Below are 6,000 nucleotides of genomic sequence, written 5' to 3'. Positions count from 1 at the left end.
GTGTAGAAGAAAAAGGCTTGAAGTAATTCTTGCTGGGTTTTGGCTTCTCAAAAAGGATGGATCAGTTCTTGAGAGAGTGAAGGATTTGGAAGCAAAGGTGATAATTTCACCTTTTCTTCTAATGAGGACGAAGACAGGAATAGGTACTAAAGAAAATTTGTTTTTCTAGACTAAGGTCTACAATACTAGGTAAATATGCTACAGGGTTGCCTACAGTGTGCTCATCCATTAAGCACGTATATTAAGGCCTTGTTATGTTCTAGGCACCTAAAGAATGTATTTCAGGAAGAGTGTGAAGAATGGGTTTGCCTGAAGCTACCACTTAGACAGTCATGTGCAAACCAAGCAGAGGGAGTGATGGTGTCTGGGAAAGAGTGAATTAGCTTAAGAAACTGGGGTTGGGAGCACTTAGAGGGATAAGGCAAGTGGAATGACAGCTGTGTTCAAATGTGTGAAGAGATGAGATTAGTTCTGTACGGCCTTTAAGTGTAGGATCCACCGTGGAGATGCTGAGGAGGCAGAGTTTGGGTCTCAACAGAAATAAGAACCTTCAAACCATTTCCACTAAAGCTGTGCGTACTAATAATTTTTTTCAACACATAAGGTATTTAAGCAGGAGTTTAACAAATGCTTGTCCTGGATGTTAAAGTGGGGCAGCGCACAGAGGATAAACGAACTAAAAATCCTTTATGATCCTTACATCCCATGAGATCCTAAATGAAGGGATCCTTATGCTTTTCACAGCAGTTCTAGGGCACCAAAGCCTTCTCTGTCTTCTATTAAACTTGCTTAATTTGAATAACAAATATGTAGTAGAAAGAACATAAAATTTGTTTTCTTTTTGTTGTGCTCTAACATTTACAAAGTGTTTCATTCATGTCTTTTGTAAATCTTGTTTTATAAATAAGAAAACAAACAATTGAGTTAAATAAAACAACAATCAAAGAAGGGTTCATTTTGCTAATAATGTTCTGTTTCTTTAGCTGAATGGTGAATATAGATGCCTGTTTTACCCAGCTATCTGTCTACCTGTCTGTCTACTAGTATCTATCTGTCTATCATCTATCTATCTATCTATCTATCTATCTATCTATCTACCTACCTATCTATCTGTTTGTCTAATTGGAATGCTGCAACTGAATTATAAAAAAAAGAAAAATAGCAAGCATTAGAATGCCTAGATTCTGTCTTTCTATTTTAAAGGTTATAACTTAAACTATCCATAGGTAATATTAATAAAATATAACCTTAAGTTAAATAATTTTTCAGGTGGCTTCTAGATAGCCGATCTCATAAAAAGTTCATAATTACTACTCAAATTGGCATCAGCCCCACCCCCATTTTTCATTGCTACTCTCTTGGCTTAGTGAGTATGCCTACTTCTCCCTTCAATTCTCCAAGCCATTCAAGGTATTACAAAATGAAAGCAAACAACTGTCAAATCTCAGATACAATCAAACATATCATCCTCCCCAGGTTACCTTCTTTTTGTCTTTCTCTCTCCCTCACATGCCCTACCCAACACTCTTCAATGTACACACACATACACACACACACACACACACACACACACACACACACACACACATACACACACCCCTTTGGAAAATTTGCTGCCTGATTTCTGGCAGCTCTAAAGCACTGGCAAATTACACAGCATTAGAAAAGCCATATATATTCCAGTAGGCTGTGAAAAAGAATTTCCCCTAGAATTTGATGAGAGGACCACCCAGAATCAGAATAACACTTATTCAAGACATTTAGAACAGACTAGACAAAGCACTAGAGATTATGATGTAAAGATAAATTTTCTCCTAGCAAAGAAATGGACTAGGTGATTTAATGTACCTTTCCCATTGTTAATTTCAATGATCTTGAGATTAATTTGAATGCAGACGGAATCAATTTGAATAATGGCTCAGGAAAAGAACTTGGTTGCTAATTTAATAGGTGCCAGGGTGTGAAAAATTATTGTCATGATTATAGAAACTGGGACTGAGCTTGTAAAAATATTTTTGCAGAATATTAAACAGTTCTATAGTGACTAGGGCCACACACATATACATGTAACATAGCAGGCTCCCTTTTATCATGAGTTTATGTTTTTCCTTAAGTTAAAAATGTATAGCCAATGTTAATAGCTTAGAATTACCTTGGTTGCCTAAGAGATATGAGAGACAACTCCTAAATCAGAACATTGCTTAGGATTGAAAGATGACTGAAAGCTAGAACAAATACTGAAGGGAAAACATGGTAGAGATGGGGGTGTGGCAAGGAGACATCCTCAGTATTTGCATTTTGGAATTCATGTGTGCTTCTTTCAATAGTATCTGTAGATCAGTCACCTTACCTTGCCTATTGTGAATCCCCATGGTTTGTATAACATGCTCTCACTATAAGCATCCATCTCAATGTTTGCATTTGCACATGTATTATGGTATATGCTGCCTGAGTGATAAAATAATAAATGACAAATATTTTCATATCCAATGAATTTTTAAAAAGTGATACATCACAATGACTTCGTATTTTGCTATTTTGTTAGTTTGCTTATTAGATAAAGGAAAGGTCAGAAAATAAATGAAAACACAGATAAGAATAGGTTCATCTCCTACTTTCTAAAAACCAATCAAAAGTCCTATATAATAAAACCCTAATAAGCAACTCAACCAAAGGGCAGAACGACGAGTCGCTCTGACACACACTGACCACCAGGGGGCAGACACTCAATGCAGGAGCATCTGGCCCCTGAGAGGGAGGCGACCAAGTGGAGGCAATAAGAGGGTGGGGCCGGCTGGTGAGCAGCGCCAGGCCACCAGCCAAGGCGGGTGCCAGTAGGGCCCCCCCCCTGTAGCCCCACAGATGGCCCTGATTGCCGGCCAGGCCTAGGGTCCCTACCCTATATATTGGGAACAGTCTCTTAGATGTAAAAATTAAAACCTGTCAAGGCTACTCTAACACTGAAAAAACAGGATGATGCAGCGGTGACATGCATGGACTCTGGCTTGCACATTTTGTGGTCAGCCCTGATTCTGACACTTAAAAGTGTGTGACAAAGCCAATTACTTAACTTCTCTCTGCTTCAGTTTTTCCACCCATAAGATGGGGGAAATGGTAATACTGCCTCAGAAGGATCATGTTATGTACTACTGTTTATAATCAGGGCAAAAAATGTAGCTGCCCATACAACAGCAAGATGCCTTTCACCTGTTTGAAAAGTATGGTCACTGGTGCATGCAGCCACCCAGATTGTGAGAGGGATGTCCGACTGCAGTTTAGGCCTGACATCCCCCAAAGGTTCCCAGATTGCGAGAGGTTGCAGGCTGGGCTGAAGGACCCCCCCCCCCCCCCAAGAATTTTGTGCACTGGGCCTCTAGTTTAATAACAGCCATGCTTTATTGGGCATCTGTTATTTACTGCATGGTTTATGAGCATTCTCTTAAATCCTTATAAGAACTGTGTATGCAGGCATAGTTTTCCTCATTTTAGAGATGAAGAGACCAAGAATCAGAGAGGTTTATACCTTGCCTGAATAAGTCAGTGACTGAGGAAAAATACCATCTAACCCCAAAGCCTTGTTATTTCACATGCATGTCTCAGTATCCACCATAAACCTCTAAAGGGAGAAATGGTGGCTGGGCCCGTCTTTCAGGGCTATTTTTAATGTGGACACAAGTTTCCTGTCAAATTATTTTGCCATACCAAGCTTACCCTGACAGACCTAACAGAAAGTATATCATACACTGAATTTTTCAAAACAGAGAGCTGATATTGGTTTAATTTAAATCTTCCGGATGCTTACTATGTATTAACATACACTCTCGTGGCCTTGACCCAGAGGCACAGGTAAGTACTATGGAAAATGCAGACAACACAAAAGGCACATTAGGTGGACACAGGGCTGTGGAGGGCATACCCTGGGACTAGAGAAGTCCCAGCCGAGAAGGGCTGTGAGAATTCGGTAGTGTGTTTCCTTTCGTGGCTTTTAGGAGTTTCAGCCCAGACTTTTCCTCCCATAGAGGTTCAGTGTGAAAACCATCCCACTGGGTGAATTCTGTCTAATCACTTATGACACTTAGATCTAAACCTTACTTCTTACTCTTGTGCCTTACGCATTCAATGATTACACAAGAGCACAGTGCAAGGACATCAGATTCTGTCTCCCAAAGAGATCTGCTTTGAAACACAATCTCCAGAAATATGTTTCTTCTAAAGAAGTTGCTGCATGGACCAGGATACAGAAATCAACTAGCAAATATTTACTGAGTACCCAAGGCAAGCAGGACCCTGAGGAGAATACAAAGAAGCAGAAGGCCCGGTGTCTTCCCTCAAGAGCTGACAACCTAGATGGGGATTTGAAAAGACAAGTAATGAAAGTGGGTGGCAAGTGATGGCTCCGGCCTGGCACGAGGCCTCTGCAGCCTGGCCTGGATCCAGCCCAGGAATAAATCCACTCTCCAGCAAGAGGGGTTACACAAACTACCTCTGAAATAAGATCAAGTCTGTAAAGCACCGAACAGTCTCTGGCACACCACCGGTACCCATGAAGATTTTTTCCACCTCCCCTTCCTGTCCATGACTCCAGGGAAGAGCATCAAGCTCTCCTTGCAATTAACCCAGTTTAACTATTTTCCCAAGTCCTGATAGCAGGACTTCTTTCTTCCTGAGTCCTAGTCCCCACTTGATAGTCCAGTTCTGTAATGCTGTCCTGTTCCCCATCTTGGTAAGCTGCCCACTACCCAGTCCCTCCACAGCTAAGTGCTCTCATGCTTTGCTCTTGCTTGTAATTCTCCAAAGGACTAGAGTTTCAGGCCAGTTAGAAACTAAGAGCTGCTCCAATGATGTCTCTGGCTTATTGTTCTAGATACTGTGTGCTCTATGATTCTTTATCCCCCAGATAAGTCACCCAATTAGACCACAAATTTTGTGCTGGCTGCCTAGAATACTTTGTTGAAAAGAAGCCTTGTCTAGCTTCTAAAGGAAAAAATGTCATGATCAATTAGTGATGGCTGTCCTTGGCATGGAAGGGTAAGCTGGCTGGTACAAGGCCTGCGTCCTTCCTACCACTGTTTCATGGGCCATAATCTTTCAATTACCCTCCTCACTAGGTACCGTGTTTAACTTACCACACTCACCTACTTCCTAGCACTTGCAGTTGGATCTGTACTTATGACCCACCTCAAAGACCCAGAATGTATCCAGATCCAAATTCATGTCTCCTCCCTGGCTTCACTGTTGAAGAAATCCCAGATGCAGCACAATAAAAATTATAGAGTTCAGAATGGAGAGGTCAGAGTGAGAGCAAGAACAGGGCAGTGCGGACAAGAGGAAAATCAAAGATGTGACAGCCAGAAAGTATATAATTATTCCAAGCATAAGCAGTCCACCATGAGTGAGAGTAACCCATTCATTCAAAACTGTCTTTAAAATATTGCTCATCAAAATTTGTAGCCTATTCTCTAGAATACAACTATCAACAAAGTCATTACCTCCTATCTAACTCCTCCCAAGGAACTCAACATAACATGTTCACCATTGAGATATTTGAGATCCTAATTAGGGAGATTAATTTGCCTTTTACCCCGAACGATGTAAAAATTCAGATGTGTTTGCAATCCCAATTTTCAAGTGGCCTTTTATAAACTCGTTTTTCCATGGCCCTTGGCTAATTAAGAACCCTGGTTTTCATGAATATTTTATTTTGTAGGTTGGTTAGAAGGTTAATTGTCTATTCCCTTTATTTGTCTTTTTCCCCTTAATGGGACAAGCCATCAATTTGTCTAAATTGACATACAAAATTACTTTTAAAAAAAACAAACTCACACAGACTTAACGGTAGACAGAGTTTTGAGTTGCTATGCATTTTATTTGGTCTGCAAGCCTGAGCAATATTTACCACACTGAATTTCAAAGAAATAAAAAAAAAAAGGAGCCACATAAAGTTTTCTGACAATTTATTGTCTGCATTTTTCTATCACTTCTTTCCATTTATTTTGGGGG

The 6,000-nt window shown here is 40.4% G+C and overlaps 1 protein-coding gene across 1 annotated transcript in view; it reads right to left on the bottom strand.

The window, feature by feature from the left end:
* Positions 1-6,000, bottom strand: part of RASGEF1B (RasGEF domain family, member 1B) — a 548,743-nt gene that overhangs the window by 494,457 nt on the left and 48,286 nt on the right. The window lies entirely within an intron of this gene.

Source organism: Myotis brandtii, unplaced genomic scaffold, assembly GCF_000412655.1.
Source record: "Myotis brandtii unplaced genomic scaffold, ASM41265v1 scaffold111, whole genome shotgun sequence".
Taxonomy (NCBI): Eukaryota; Metazoa; Chordata; class Mammalia; order Chiroptera; family Vespertilionidae; genus Myotis; species Myotis brandtii.
This window is presented reverse-complemented; position numbering and strand designations above follow the sequence as displayed.